This window comes from Oncorhynchus keta, unplaced genomic scaffold (assembly GCF_023373465.1).
Source record: "Oncorhynchus keta strain PuntledgeMale-10-30-2019 unplaced genomic scaffold, Oket_V2 Un_contig_3185_pilon_pilon, whole genome shotgun sequence".
NCBI lineage: Eukaryota > Metazoa > Chordata > Actinopteri > Salmoniformes > Salmonidae > Oncorhynchus > Oncorhynchus keta.
Window position 1 is genome coordinate 102,375 of NW_026287122.1, and position 17,045 is coordinate 119,419.

At 46.7% G+C, this 17,045-nt stretch overlaps 1 long non-coding RNA gene across 1 annotated transcript; it reads right to left on the reverse strand.

Moving 5' to 3' along the window:
* Nucleotides 1-7,953: 7,953 nt before the first annotated feature.
* LOC118377671 (uncharacterized) lies at nucleotides 7,954-16,686 on the reverse strand. Its single transcript, XR_008115284.1, has 3 exons — nucleotides 16,645-16,686; nucleotides 9,397-9,541; nucleotides 7,954-8,682 (listed from the first exon to the last, which is right to left on the reverse strand). It is a non-coding gene; the product is annotated as an uncharacterized LOC118377671 (long non-coding RNA).
* Nucleotides 16,687-17,045: the final 359 nt, after the last annotated feature.

The window sequence follows — 17,045 nt, forward strand, 5'->3', positions numbered from 1 at the left end:
GTCTATCCTGAGGCACACCAGGACCAGGGCTGTCTATCCTGAGGCACTCCAGGACCAGGGCTGTCTGTCCTGAGGCACTCCAGGACCAGGGCTGTCTGTCCTGAGGCACTCCAGGACCAGGGCTGTCTGTCCTGAGGCACTCCAGGACCAGGGCTGTCTGTCCTGAGGCACTCCAGGACCAGGGCTGCCTGTCCTGAGGCACTCCAGGACCGGGGCTGTCTATCCCGAGGCACACCAGGACCAGGGCTGTCTATCCTGAGGCACACCAGGACCAGGGCTGTCTGTCCTGAGGCACTCCAGGACCAGGGCTGACTATCCTGAGGCAGACCAGGACCAGGGCTGCCTGTCCTGAGGCACTCCAGGACCAGGGCTGTCTGTCCTGAGGCACACCAGGACCAGGGCTGACTATCCTGAGGCACACCAGGACCAGGGCTGTCTATCCTGAGGCACTCCAGGACCAGGGCTGTCTGTCCTGAGGCACACCAGGACCAGGGCTGTCTCTCCTGAGGCACTCCAGGACCGGGGCTGTCTATCCCGAGGCACACCAGGACCAGGGCTGTCTATCCTGAGGCACACCAGGACCAGGGCTGTCTGTCCCTGAGGCACTCCAGGACCAGGGCTGACTATCCTGAGGCACTCCAGGACCAGGGCTGTCTGTCCTGAGGCACTCCAGGACCAGGGCTGTCTGTCCTGAGGCACTCCAGGACCAGGGCTGTCTATCCTGATGCACACCAGGACCAGGGCTGTCTGTCCTGAGGCACTCCAGGACCAGGGCTGCCTGTCCTGAGGCACACCAGGACCAGGGCTGTCTATCCTGAGGCACACCAGGACCAGGGCTGTCTATCCTGAGGCACTCCAGGACCAGGGCTGTCTGTCCTGAGGCACTCCAGGACCAGGGCTGTCTGTCCTGAGGCACTCCAGGACCAGGGCTGTCTGTCCTGAGGCACTCCAGGACCAGGGCTGCCTGTCCTGAGGCACTCCAGGACCAGGGCTGCCTGTCCTGAGGCACTCCAGGACCGGGGCTGTCTATCCCGAGGCACACCAGGACCAGGGCTGTCTATCCTGAGGCACACCAGGACCAGGGCTGCCTATCCTGAGGCACACCAGGACCAGGGCTGTCTATCCCGAGGCACACCAGGACCAGGGCTGCCTGTCCTGAGGCACTCCAGGACCGGGGCTGTCTATCCTGAGGCACTCCAGGACCGGGGCTGTCTATCCTGAGGCACACCAGGACCAGGGCTGTCTATCCTGAGGCACTCCAGGACCAGGGCTGTCTGTCCTGAGGCACTCCAGGACCAGGGCTGTCTGTCCTGAGGCACTCCAGAACCAGGGCTGCCTATCCCTGGTGTAGGCTATTTCGAAATGATGACACTCAAATAGAAAATCATTAAATAAAATAATAAGGATTTCTGTCAGCCTAATCAAGGTGTACATTACATCTCACATTCCAGTGTTCAAACGTGTTAACAAGTTGTAAACAAGGCAGCTTTGGGATTTCTGTTAATGCGACTCTGTGCAGCCAAGAGCATCGTCTGGTTTCGGAATGATGACAGGACATGGCATCGGGAATTCAGTGAGGCCTTTGGGAAGAAGGGCTTACATTTTGTGCACTTAAACGTCCGAAGCCTACTCCCCGAAGATTCATGAGATACGCCTGTTGGTTTGCAAATCAGAGGTGGCTTATGTTCTACTGGTTCTTCTGTTTGTGACTCGAAAATTGATCAACAAAATTGAGTCTGTTGTCAGGAAGGATCGGAATGGTGGGGCGATACGTGCGTTTTGTAAGATCAGACATTCGCTTATAACGCCAGATCGGATTTAAGCGTTGACCTGGAGATTGTCTGGCTGGATATCCGCCCTCCCGAAACCAATCCGGGGTGTTGGGGGTTGAGGGTGTTGGCAGTGTGTTATAGGCAAGCAGAATGCACTCTATGAAGGATTCGAAATTGTGTTGTCAAACTGTAATGATGCCTTGGTGAAGGAAATCATTTTGTTAGGAGATTTCATAACTGAATCGTTTTGCAGAAGGAGGATTTAAAATGATATATTTAAGTGTCTTAAAACTGTTTGAATCAGAGGACAAAAAAATGATGTGGTGAAATGTTTAGGAGGAAGTAGGTAAAATGGACTGGTCGTCTGTGCTGGATAGTGTAGGGCTAGACTGTGCCTGGGAACCCTTTACATGTAGATTCTTTGATGTGGTGAAATGTTTAGGGAGGAAGTAGGTAAAATGGACTGGTCGTCTGTGCTGGATAGTGTAGACTGTGCCTGGGGTAGCTTTGATGTGGTGAAATGTTTAGGAGGAAGTAGGTAAAATGGACTGGTCGTCTGTGCTGGACTGTGCCTGGGCCTTTACATGTAGATTCTTTGATGTGGTGAAATGTTTAGGGACCCTAGTTACTAGATGCCTAGACATGTTCTTTGATGTGGTGAAATGTTTAGGAGGAAGTAGGTAAAATGGACTGGTCGTCTGTGCTGGATAGTGTAGGGCTAGACTGTGCCTGGGAACCCTTTACATGTAGATTCTTTGATGTGGTGAAATGTTTAGGGAGGAAGTAGGTAAAATGGACTGGTCGTCTGTGCTGGATAGTGTAGGGCTAGACTGTGCCTGGGAACCCTTTGATGTGGTGAAAGGACTGGTCGTCTGTGCTGGATAGTGTAGGGCTAGACTGTGCCTGGGAACCCTTTACATGTAGATTCTTTGATGTGGGTGCATGTTTAGGGAGGAAGTAGGTAAAATGGATTCTGTTAGTGTAGGGCTAGACTGTGCCTGGGAACCCTTTACATGTAGATTCTTTGATGTGGTGAAATGTTTAGGGAGGAAGTAGGTAAAATGGACTGGTCGTCTGTGCTGGATAGTGTAGGGCTAGACTGTGCCTGGGAACCCTTTACATGTAGATTCTTTGATGTGGTGAAATGTTTAGGGAGGAAGTAGGTAAAATGGACTGGTCGTCTGTGCTGGATAGTGTAGGGCTAGACTGTGCCTGGGAACCCTTTACATGTAGATTCTTTGATGTGGTGAAATGTTTAGGGAGGAAGTAGGTAAAATGGACTGGTGGATAGTGTAGGGCCAGACTGTGCCTGGGAACCCTTTACATAGATTCTTTGATGTGGTGAAATGTTTAGGAGGAAGTAGGTAAAATGGACTGGTCGCCTGTGCTGGATAGTGTAGGGCTAGACTGTGCCTGGGAACCCTTTACATGTAGATTCTTTGATGTGGTGAAATGTTTAGGAGGAAGTAGGTAAAATGGACTGGTCGTCTGTGCTGGATAGTGTAGGGCTAGACTGTGCCTGGGAACCCTTTGTGATTCTGGTGAAATGTTTAGGGAGGAAGTAGGTAAAATGGACTGGTCGTCTGTGCTGGATAGTGTAGGGCTAGACTGTGCCTGGGAACCCTTTACATGTAGATTCTTTGATGTGGTGAAATGTTTAGGGAGGAAGTAGGTAAAATGGACTGGTCGTCTGTGCTGGATAGTGTAGGGCTAGACTGTGCCTGGGAACCCTTTACATGTAGATTCTTTGATGTGGTGAAATGTTTAGGGAGGAAGTAGGTAAAATGGACTGGTCGTCTGTGCTGGATAGTGTAGGGCTAGACTGTGCCTGGGAACCCTTTACATGTAGATTCTTTGATGTGGTGAAATGTTTAGGGAGGAAGTAGGTAAAATGGACTGGTCGTCTGTGCTGGATAGTGTAGGGCTAGACTGTGCCTGGGAACCCTTTACATGTAGATTCTTTGATGTGGTGAAATGTTTAGGGAGGAAGTAGGTAAAATGGACTGGTCGTCTGTGCTGGATAGTGTAGGGCTAGACTGTGCCTGGGAACCCTTTACATGTAGATTCTTTGATGTGGTGAAATGTTTAGGGAGGAAGTAGGTAAAATGGACTGGTCGTCTGTGCTGGATAGTGTAGGGCTAGACTGTGCCTGGGAACCCTTTACATGTAGATTCTTTGATGTGGTGAAATGTTTAGGGAGGAAGTAGGTAAAATGGACTGGTCGTCTGTGCTGGATAGTGTAGGGCTAGACTGTGCCTGGGAACCCTTTACATGTAGATTCTTTGATGTGGTGAAATGTTTAGGGAGGAAGTAGGTAAAATGGACTGGTCCTGTGCTGGATACCCTGTGCCTTTACATGTAGATTCTTTGATGTGGTGAAATGTTTAGGGAGGAAGTAGGTAAAATGGACTGGTCGTCTGTGCTGGATAGTGTAGGGCTAGACTGTGCCTGGGAACCCTTTACATGTAGATTCTTTGATGTGGTGAAATGTTTAGGGAGGAAGTAGGTAAAATGGACTGGTCGTCTGTGCTGGATAGTGTAGGGCTAGACTGTGCCTGGGAACCCTTTACATGTAGATTCTTTGATGTGGTGAAATGTTTAGGGAGGAAGTAGGTAAAATGGACTGGTCGTCTGTGCTGGATAGTGTAGGGCTAGACTGTGCCTGGGAACCCTTTACATGTAGATTCTTTGATGTGGTGAAATGTTTAGGGAGGAAGTAGGTAAAATGGACTGGTCGTCTGTGCTGGATAGTGTAGGGCTAGACTGTGCCTGGGAACCCTTTACATGTAGATTCTTTGATGTGGTGAAATGTTTAGGGAGGAAGTAGGTAAAATGGACTGGTCGTCTGTGCTGGATAGTGTAGGGCTAGACTGTGCCTGGGAACCCTTTACATGTAGATTCTTTGATGTGGTGAAATGTTTAGGGAGGAAGTAGGTAAAATGGACTGGTCGTCTGTGCTGGATAGTGTAGGGCTAGACTGTGCCTGGGAACCCTGGATTATTAGTTTAGACTGTGCCTGGGAACCCTTTACATGTAGATTCTTTGATGTGGTGAATGTGATGGCTACCCATTAGATGGGTCAGGGTATTGAATTCAAGTCCATTTTTTACTTCTGTTGCCAGCAATCTGGTTAGCAAGCTGCCCACCAGTTCTGGTTTGTATGGAAACAACCAAGCAAAAAAGTATTGTGCAGAGTTATGGGTTCAACCAAACACCCTTTTCTTTTGCAAAGGTAGCAACAGCCAAGAGTCAGTATGCTGGCAGAGCTTAAATACTCCAGAGCCACAGGCCTGGATAATATTCCTGCAAGGTTTCTAATAGATTCTGCTGAGCAAATTGGCCACTTGTATTACGCCTACCGTTCAGCTCTCTCTTGAACAAGGCATCTTTCCCAGGGACGTGAAACAAGACAAAGTTATACCTCTGTATAAGAAGGGAAGTCTGACCCTGGGAGTTATAGGGTATTTATCCTCTGTATAAGAAGGGGATGAAGTCCGACCCTTGGAACTACAGGCCTGTATCTATCCTCTGTATAAGAAGGGGATAGAGTCTGACCCTGGGAGTTATAGGCCTGTATTTATCCTCTGTATATAGGGGAGAAGTCTGGGAACTACAGGCCTGTATCTATCCTCTGTATAAGAAGGGGATGAAGTCTGACCCTTGGAACTACAGGCCTGTATTTATCCTCTGTATAAGAAGGGGATGAAGTCTGACCCTTGGAACTACAGGCCTGTATCTATCCTCTGTATAAGAAGGGGATAGAGTCTGACCCTGGGAGTTATAGGCCTGTATTTATCCTCTGTATAAGAAGGGGAAGAAGTCTGACCCTTGGAACTACAGGCCTGTATCTATCCTCTGTATAAGAAGGGGATGAAGTCTGACCCTTGGAACTACAGGCCTGTATTTATCCTCTGTATAAGAAGGGGGAAGTTGGAACTACAGGCCTGTATCTATCCTCTGTATAAGAAGGGGATGAAGTCTGACCCTGGGAGTTATAGGCCTGTATTTATCCTCTGTATAAGAAGGGGATGAAGTCTGACCCTTGGAACTACAGGCCTGTATCTATCCTCTGTATAAGAAGGGGATGAAGTCTGACCCTTGGAACTACAGGCCTGTATTTATCCTCTGTATAAGAAGGGGATGAAGTCTGACCCTTGGAACTACAGGCCTGTATCTATCCTCTGTATAAGAAGGGGATGAAGTCTGACCCTGGGAGTTACAGGCCTGTATTTATCCTCTGTATAAGAAGGGGAAGTCTGACCCTGGGAGTTATAGGCCTGTATTTATCCTCTGTATAAGAAGGGGATGAAGTCTGACCCTGGGAGTTATAGGCCTGTATCTATCCTCTGTATAAGAAGGGGAAGTCTGACCCTGGGAGTTACAGGCCTGTATTTATCCTCTGTATAAGAAGGGGATGAAGTCTGACCCTTGGTCTGTATCTATCCTCTGTATGGGAGTTATAGGCCTGTATTTATCCTCTGTATAAGAAGGGGATAAAGTCTAACCCGGTTAATTATAGGCCTGTATCTATCCTCTGTATAACATCAGAGATCCTGGAGAGAGTTGTACATGAGCAAATGTATGAATATGTCAGCAAACAAAGTCTAATGTATGATTTTCAGTTGGGTTTTTAGAAAAACATAGTCCACTGATTCATGTCTACTTTACTTGACTGACTTTATCAGGAAAGAGGTTGATGAGGGAAATATCTGTGGAATGGTACTGCTTGACCTAAAGAAGGCCTTTGATATAGTTAACCACTGTCTCCTAATCTCCAAACTGGAGGCACTGGGGTTAAGCAGCAGGCTGGGTATAGTCCTATTTATCAGGTAGGGAGCAAGTAGTAGAGGCTAATGGGTCACTGTCTCTGGCAAAACCAATGAGTTGTGGCATTCCGCAGGGGAGCGTGCTTGGGCCTCTGCTGTTTTTATTGTATATTAACGATATGAAAGATGCTTGTTCTTGCCGTCTTTTCCTTTATGCGGATGACTCTACACTTCTGGTGTCTCACAAAAGTAAAACTATGTTAGAGAGAAATACTTAGCACAGAGCTTACTAACATTAGCCAATGGCTTGGAGATAATAAACTATCTCTGCACATACTGTAGGAAAAACTGAGGCAATTATGTTTGGATCCAGACCTAAATTGAGTAGGTCCTCTGAAATCAGATTGGAGTTAGGGGGGGTGAGGTGCGGACTACTAAAACCTCTGTTAGCTACCTGGGATGTATCCTTGACAGAAACTTGGGAGGTGTGAGCACGGTTAATAGGGAAGTTTAATGCCAGGACTAAGTTTTTGGCTAGAAAGTCCAAGCTGCTTGATAAGGATTCCATGAAAGTGCTAGCCACTGCCCTCATTCAAAGCCATTTTGACTACGCTAGTACTTCCTGGTTTGGGGGTCTTATCTAATCTTCTGAAGGGGAAGCTCCAGATATCCCAGAATAAGCTGATCAGGGTAGTATTGAAGGTTAGTCCACATATTCACATAGGCAGTAGCTGCTTTCGGGAACTAAACCGGTTGCCTGTTGAGGCTAGGGTGTCCCAGATTAGACTAGGTTTGGTTTACAGGAGTATTTATGGTTCTGCGCCCAGATATCTAACTGATTACTTTCCTCATGTTAGGGATGCACACAACCACAGCACCAGATCAGGTGCTTACACAGGTTCAGGAGTAATGCTGGGAATGGTATTGTCTTATATACCGGAGCCTCAGAGTGGAATGAGTTGCCTCTGCCCATGAAAACATCATCCTCTCTGGCAGCTTTATAAAATAAAGTACAAACATGGTTGACGTCTTCTGTGCCTATTTGAAAAACCCCAACGACGTAACTGCAATGATGAGACGGATGTTCGTCTTCTTACTTTTTATGTTTTATTATCTCAATGCCATACTGTGTTTACTGTGTTCCATCTTGTCTAGCCATCTGGTCTCAACAGGACCACAATGGAAATCAGTCCCAGACATTATTGTGTGTTATTCTCCATGATATAACTCATATGAAAGAGCGAGAGCGAGTGAGAGAGAGCGTGAGAGCGAGCGAGAGAGAGAGAGAGACATTCATGTTTTTGGGTGGCTATTGTCAGTTGATGCTATAGTTACTAGAGGAGAGAGACCAAGTTGAGACGCTGGACCAGGTGGATAAAGTATGATTCAAGGCAGTTTATTTGAAGGGTAAAAATGTCTGATACAAAGCGTGCACGGATCCTCTCATTTGGCTCAGAAGGAGTCAGCTGAAAAAAGGATGCCTAAACAGAGTGTGCAAAGGTATTTGAACATAGAATGACGTAGGTTGATTCTTGTAGTTCTGTCTTCTGACTGGTTGGTGAAGGTTGGAGGCAGGTCCTGTCCGACCCTTTGCCGGTGCCCCATTGGTGCTTCTTGAAGTCGTCTGATCCTGGCCCCTGCTCTGTTGAACGGAGTGTGGGGTGTGTGTGCGTTGAGATGTCTGTGTGTCTGTGTGTGTCAAGACAATTGAGATAAGGGGAACTGAAATTGACAGTGGCGCAAGTAGGGGTTTGTGTGTCCAGGGATGTCAGTTGAAATGAGTGTGGGGTGTGTGTGCGTTCGTGCGCTATAATGTGTGTGCGTGTCAATGTGTGGGTCAAGAGGCCATGAGATAGGGGGAACTTGGGCTGACAGTTGGCGCTTCAGACTAGGGAGTTTCCCTGTTTTGACAGGGATACATATGATGTCCTCATGACTTTGGTGTCCTACAGTTGCTTATGCGGTTAGAATCTGCTTTGACCTGGACAGAATGTGTCTGTGTTAAAGCAGAAGTATGTCTTGAGCAAAAGTCCCCTAAGCCTCAGGCATAGGATGTGTTTTAATTATAGGGTTGCAAGCAAACTCTGCTTAGGCTATGAGTGATTAATATATATGAGTGATTAATATATTAGGGATATACTACACTATGAAATGATGCAACGAGAAAGAGAGATGTTTGCGCTTTAGTTTGGGTGTGAACAAGGCGTCTCAACGCCTCAACAAGGTAAGCAGAGGCAAAAACAACAAATAACGAATGAAAACCAATTAAGTTATATAAAGCCTGTTGGAGAAGAGAGTTAGAGAGAGAGTCAGGGGAGAGAGAGAGAGTCAGGGAGATCAAGAGTCAAGGAGAGATCAAGAGTCAGGGAGAGCAAGAGTCATTGAGAGAGAGAGTCAGAGAGAGAGAGAGAGAGAGAGAGAGAGGGAGAGAGAGAGGGGGGGAGAGAGAGAGAAATAGTCGGAGAGAGAGTGAGGAAGAAATTAAGCAAGAGAGAGGGAAATATATAAAGAGAGAGGGGGGAAAGGTAGAGAGAGAGAGAGAGAGAGAGGGAACGATAGAGAGGGGGTAAAGAGAGAAATAGAGAGAGAGAGAAAATATGCAGTAAGAAAGAGAGGGCGACGTTTTTCATGGTGTTGCACTTTAGTTTTGCCTCAACGCCTCGACAAGAGGGCGAGGGTGGGAGAGAGGGTGGGAGAGAGAGAGAGGGTGGGAGAGAGAGAGAGAGAGGGTGGAAGAGAGAGAGAGAGGGTGGGAGAAAGAGAGAGGGTGGGAGAGAGAGAGAGAGAGAGAGAGGGTGGAGGGAGGAGAAAGAGAGAGGGTGGAGGAGAAAGAGAGTGTGGAGGAAAGAGAGTCTTACTGTAGAGTAGAGCCTCAAATCACCCAGTAATGCTCAGGTAAATGGGTCTCCAGGTAGGTTGCCGTTACTGTGAGTGCCAGTACAGTACTTTAAGTGCAGAACATTACACGTTAGCTGGTAAGTGGCAGGTTCATAAGTGGTCAGTCTGAAGGTGGAAGAAACACACAACTGGTTAGTCACTCTGCTGCCTGGAGGAACAGAACACCTTATAAACTAAACCAATGAAAACCCTGATGAGGAAACACCTTATAAACTAAACCAATGAAAACCCTGATAAGGAAACACCTTATAAACTAAACCAATGAAAACCCTGATAAGGAAACACATTATAAACTAAACCAATGAAAACCCTGATAAGGAAACACCTTATAAACTAAACCAATGAAAACCCTGATAAGGAAACACCTTATAAACTAAACCAATGAAAACCCTGATAAGGAAACACATTATAAACTAAACCAATGAAAACCCTGATAAGGAAACACCTTATAAGCTAAACCAATGAAAACCCTGATAAGGAAACACCTTATAAGCTAAACCAATGAAAACCCTGATGAAGAAATGTGAATAAGTTATTACATCGGAGCTTAGAATGTGCAGGTTTTCCTTCCCGTTTTGAATTGACCCTAAATGACATCACCTTATTTACCCCTCTCTTCCCTATAAAGTGCACTAACTTTTTAAACAGAGCCCCACAGAGCCTTGGTCAAAATAAGCTAGTGGCCAATCCTAAAAAAAAAAGAGCTTAGTTTTGAGATACCCGGGACAGACCAAAACACAACCAGGTATTTTCACATCTTAAAATGTCTCCCATATATTAAACAGATGGTTGTGGGGAAAAAAATATTCTACTGCAAAAATGGGTTGATAGATATTTTAAACTCAATGAGTATAGAAACATTCCCTGGCTTGAGGATGAGTGGGCCACATAAACTCATGTAACCCGTTATTGACAGCTCTGATATTGTTCAAATGCAGAACACAGGAGATATTGTGGTTAAGTGACTTGCTCAACAGCTCCCTGACAGATTTTTCAAACTAGTCGTCTCTGGGATTCGAACCAGAGACCTTATGGGAACTGCTCTTAACCACTAGGCTTCCTGCCACCCAATAGTCTGGAGTACATCCCTTCTGTACACAAATAAACAGCATTAGGATACCTTCATTCACCTAGGAAGACTTGTCAACACAGAGATGCAGTAGGCTGAAATATCTACTAGGAGTATTTATGATGAATGGAAACTTTAGCTTTAGGATAATAGATGACTTTCCAAGTCAAATATGCCGTCATTCAGTGCTGTATGGTCCTGCCTGACAAGCGTAGTCACACATGGGTCTCTGATGTTGTGGCTATTGTAAATCCACCATCCGTGACTGTCTGCCCTGGACTATACTGTATGTTGACTTTACGGTGTGCCCTGGGTTGGATACGACCACACATAACCAGCGCATAATAATAATAATAATAATATATGCCATTTAGCTGACGCTTTTATCCAAAGCGACTTACAGTCATGTGTGCATACATTCTACGCATGGGTGGTCCCGGGAATCGAACCCACTACCCTGGCGTTAAAAGCGCCATGCTCTACCAACTGAGCCACAGAAGGACCACAATGAACCGCATGAAGGCAGGTGTTCATTCACTACAATACATCCAACACAAGCTGGCAAACCGTTGACAAGTCATGCCTTCAACTTAGTGGGGGCTTTCGCATGTCATTGGAACTGTGAGCTCTCCAACGGCAACGACATCCTGAATGTTCCGGTCTGCCCCTTGGAAATGCCGTACACGTTGACTAGGTGACATCACAGTGGAAGGGCAGGATGCAACCACGTATGATGATGAACTCCTAAGGCAGGTGTTCACCACATTGACCCAACACACCTCTCCAATGGGAAAGCCTGAATCTCCCAGAACTGTCCTCGATAGGTCCACTCTAACATCAGTCCTTCTCTGTGGCAGACACAATCCCATGTCTCAATTGTCTCAAGGCTTAAAACTCATTCTTTAACCCGTCTCCTCTCCCTTCATCTACACGGACTGAAGTGGATTTAACAAGTGACATCAATAAGGGATCATAGCTTTCACCTGGATTCACCTGGTCAGTCTATGTCATGCGAAGAGCATGTGTTCCTCATGTTTTGTGTACTCAGTGTATGCTAACACCCACGGCTGATCAGCCCACGTGACACCTGATGTCACATTTGTGGTAATGGAGGGACCAAGGCGCAGCGTGATTATAGTTCCGCATCTTATTTAAAGTGAAACTTCAGCAAAACAATAAACAAACAACGAAACGTGACCTACGTGGTGCAGCACTAAACAATATCCCACAACCCAGGAGGGAACAATGGAGAACTTAAGTATGATCCCCAATTAGAGACAATGACAATCAGCTGCCTCTAATTGGGAAACATACAACAAAAACAAACATAGATATAGGAAAACTAGAACACCCCCCCCTAGTCACGCCCTGACCTACAACACCATAGAGAACCCCGAGGCTCTCTATGGTCAGGGCGTGACAGTACCCCCCCCCCCACCCAAAGACTCCACCCGCAAAACCTGAAACAAAATGGGGAGGGTAGGGGGGGGGGGTGACTAGTGTCGTCGGCGGCTCCGGGGCGGGTCGTAGCCCGAGGGCTGTCTATGGTCAGGGCAAAGGGTTTGAATACTTATGTAAATAAGGTATTTCTGTTTATTATTTTATACATTTGCAAACATTTCTAAAAAGCTGTTTTCGTTTTGTCATTATGGAGTATTGTGTTAAGATTGATGAGGAAAATCAATAATTGAATTAGTTTTAGAATAAGGCTGTAACCATGCTTGACTAGCTCCACGTCCTCTGCTGGGGATTGGCTGGTTGGCTGGGAGAGAGGGGTCTTTGTCCACCATGCTTGACTAGCTCCACGTCCTCTGCTGGGGATTGGCTGGTTGGCTGGGAGAGAGGGGTCTTTGTCCACTATGCTTGACTAGCTCCACGTCCTCTGCTGGGGATTGGCTGGTTGGCTGGGAGAGAGGGTCTTTGTCCACTATGCTTGACTAGCTCCACGTCCTCTGCTGGGGATTGGCTGGGAGAGAGTGGTCTTTGTCCACTATGCTTGACTAGCTCCACGTCCTCTGCTGGGGATTGGCTGGGAGAGAGTGGTCTTTGTCCACTATGCTTGACTAGCTCCACGTCCTCTGCTGGGGATTGGCTGGGAGAGAGTGGTCTTTGTCCACTATGCTTGACTAGCTCCACGTCCTCTGCTGGGGATTGGCTGGGAGAGAGTGGTCTTTGTCCACTATGCTTGACTAGCTCCACCTCCTCTGCTGGGGATTGGCTGGGAGAGAGTGGTCTTTGTCCACCATGCTTGACTAGCTCCACCTCCTCTGCTGGGGATTGGCTGGGAGAGAGTGGTCTTTGTCCACCATGCTTGACTAGCTCCACCTCCTCTGCTGGGGATTGGCTGGGAGAGAGTGGTCTTTGTCCACCATGCTTGACCAGCTCCACCTCCTCTGCAAACCCTTTACTGTCCATCAAAGCCCAGGGATGACCTTCAAATGTATATACTGTATATGTGGAGCTATGCTACACCCCTCATAAACAAAACTTCATTGTCCTAGTCTATGACCTGCACTGTAGTTCTGGTCAGGCCCCAGAACTACAACTACCACTGGCTACTGGTCAGACCCCAGAACTACAACTACCACTGGCTACTGGTCAGACCCCAGAACTACAACTACCACTGGCTACTGGTCAGACCCCAGAACTACAACTACCACTGGCTACTGGTCAGACCCCAGAACTACAACTACCACTGGCTACTGGTCAGACCCCAGAACTACAACTACCACTGGCTACTGGTCAGACCCCAGAACTACAACTACCACTGGCTACTGGTCAGGCCCCAGAACTACAACTACCACTGGCTACTGGTCAGACCCCAGAACTACAACTACCACTGGCTACTGGTCAGACCCCAGAACTACAACTACCACTGGCTACCGGTCAGACCCCAGAACTACAACTACCACTGTCTACCGGTCAGGCCCCAGAACTACAACTACCACTGGCTACCGGTCAGACCCCAGAACTACAACTACCACTGGCTACCGGTCAGACCCCAGAACTACAACTACCACTGGCTATCGGTCAGACCCCAGAACTACAACTACCACTGGCTACCAATCAGACCCCAGAACTACAACTACCATTGGCTACTGGGCAGGCCCCAGAACTACAACTACCACTGGCTACTGGTCAGACCCCAGAACTACAACTACCACTGGCTACTGGTCAGGCCCCAGAACTACAACTACCACTGGCTACTGGTCAGACCCCAGAAGTACAACTACCATTGGCTACTGGTAAGACGCCAGAACTACAACTACCACTGTCTACCGGTCAGGCCCCAGAACTACAACTACCACTGGCTACCGGTCAGACCCCAGAACTACAACTACCACTGGCTACTGGTCAGACCCCAGAAGTACAACTACCATTGGCTACTGGTAAGACGCCAGAACTACAACTACCACTGGCTACTGGTCAGACCCCAGAACTACAACTACCACTGGCTACTGGTCAGACCCCAGAACTACAACTACCACTGGCTACTGGTCAGACCCCAGAAGTACAACTACCATTGGCTACTGGTAAGACGCCAGAACTACAACTACCACTGGCTACCGGTCAGACCCCAGAACTACAACTACCACTGGCTACCAATCAGACCCCAGAACTACATCTACCATTGGCTACTGGGCAGGCCCCAGAACTACAACTACCACTGGCTACTGGTCAGACCCCAGAACTACAACTACCACTGGCTACTGGTCAGACCCCAGAACTACAACTACCACTGGCTACTGGTCAGACCCCAGAACTACAACTACCACTGGCTACTGGTCAGACCCCAGAACTACAACTACCACTGGCTACTGGTCAGACCCCAGAACTACAACTACCACTGGCTACCGGTCAGACCCCAGAACTACAACTACCACTGGCTACCGGTCAGACCCCAGAACTACAACTACCACTGGCTACCAATCAGACCCCAGAACTACAACTACCATTGGCTACTGGTCAGGCCCCAGAACTACAACTACCACTGGCTACTGGTCAGACCCCAGAACTACAACTACCGCTGGCTACTGGTCAGACCCCAGAACTACAACTACCACTGGATACTGGTCAGACCCCAGAACTACAACTACCACTGGCTACTGGTCAGGCCCCAGAACTACAACTACCACTGGCTACTGGTCAGACCCCAGAACTACAACTACCACTGGCTACTGGTCAGGCCCCAGAACTACAACTACCACTGGCTACTGGTCAGGCCCCAGAACTACAACTACCACTGGCTACTGGTCAGGCCCCAGAACAACAACTACCACTGGCTACTGGTCAGACCCCAGAACAACAACTACCACTGGCTACTGGTCAGACCCCAGAACTACAACTACCACTGGCTACTGGTCAGGCCCCAGAACTACAACTACCACTGGCTACTGGTCAGGCCCCAGAACTACAACTACCACTGGCTACTGGTCAGACCCCAGAACTACAACTACCACTGGCTACTGATCAGGCCCCAGAACTACATCTACCACTGGCTACTGGTCAGACCCCAGAACTACAACTACCACTGGCTACTGGTCATGCCCCAGAACTACAACTTCCACTGGCTACTGGTCAGGCCCCGGAACTCCAACTACCACTGGCTACTGGTCAGGCCCCAGAACTACAACTACCACTGGCTACTGGTCAGGCCCCAGAACTACAACTACCACTGTCTATTTTGTCTCCTCATTCCGTTTTTGGCACATTCATGTCCTGGTCACCTCAGATACTTTGAATCACCCTTAGTTTCAGAGGGGAAAACGGGGACACATCTGAGCTGTACATATCCACTACTAGAGTAACTGGCTGTATTAGGTTGCTCTCCTGCGGTGTGGTAAAGTACTTAAGTAAAACATACTTCAAAGTACTACATAATTAAGCAGTTCTCTTTCAATGTAAAAATGTACATCCTAAAAGGAAATCATGTATTTTTGTAACTCCAGACATATTCCATGACAACCAAAAGTACTAGTTACATTTCCAATGCAAAAATGGTCCAATTCACACACCTATTAATAACACGTGTTGTCATCCCTACTGCCTCTGATCTGGTCGGGCTCACTGGCTACTGGTCAGACCCCAGAACTACAACTACCAAACACAAATACTGTGTTTTTTAAAGGATGTCTGCGTGTTGGAGTGTGTCCCTGTCTGTCCGTAAATAAATACATTAAAAACATGTGTGCCGTCTGGTTTGCTTAATATCAGGAATTTGATGTATTGCATTGACTTTTACTTTGTACGACGGTTGAGTGCTTTTTCTCACCACTCTACATTATTACAATACATGTATTCGTAGTATTTTCAATGGGTGACTTTCACTTTGACTTCAGTCATTTTCTGTTGAAATGATCTTTACTTTTGCTCAATTATGACAACGGAATACTTTCCCCAGCAGTCTCTCCTGTAACTTGGCTACACTACAGTATGCGCTTGTATTGTGAAAAACAGCTCTTCGAAAACCACAGAGGCAGTGGTGCTCGTAGTGCTATTTATTCCACGAGTCATATGAAACCCTTTTAAAGACAGAATAACACAATACAACACCAACCAGGACAATTTATATGCAGGCGAAGGTGTCTGAGTGTAATTATGTTCGCTATTCTGCCCTTGAGTTGCGTTCCCATGCAAAACTAGACAGATAGCTAAAACTAAGTCTTCAATAAAACTGGGCGTGACTTTTCTTGAATGACACCATATTGAAACGTTTATGTTGTGAAACTGCAAAATACAAAAAGAATATACTTTAGTTTTCAATTCACACCGACATACTGTAGATGTACATTAAACATTTGAAGTTGCATAAATACAAAGCATGCCATAAGATACCATATTGGCATGATGCCAAACCATATAGCTAATTGTTAACCATATTGGTGATTGCTCCTTTCATTACTCTAATAATGTATAACCATCTATGTAGAATAACAAAGCATATTACACTAAAAACAGTAACAAAACTACAGTATTGTATATTTTACAATTCGTTTGCATGCCATGAGCAAAGTAATACAGCTAACGACATGCCAAAAGGCATTGCAATTTTGAGTAAATGCAACCAACATTGATATGTAAGAAACTCTATCAATAACAAGATTATCATCATTAGCTAAATGCTTGAATGCGAACTTACAAACAAATATTTTTCCAAGGCTGAAGCGTGACAAGAAATAACACATTGGAAGACCTGCACTATAGCGTTGTTTTAGCTGCTTCTATTGATGCAAAACAAATTCTGAACTTCCGTTTGTTGACTTTTAAGTACCAGAAAGCGCCATAGGGGGCAAATAACACCATTGAACACAATGAAAATCCATATTTAACCATATTGTAATAAAATAATCTGTTATCTTCTAACAGGATGGCAGCACATTGATGCCATATTGTATTCAGAATAAAAATGTATTTATACCAAAACATCTTGGGCGTGAGTGTTGTACACCATTCTGAGAGAATGTCTCTCTCATCCACAACATTCTAATTTCCATGTGATTTGACCTCCATCAAATGGTATTGTGGCGGCCATATTGGATA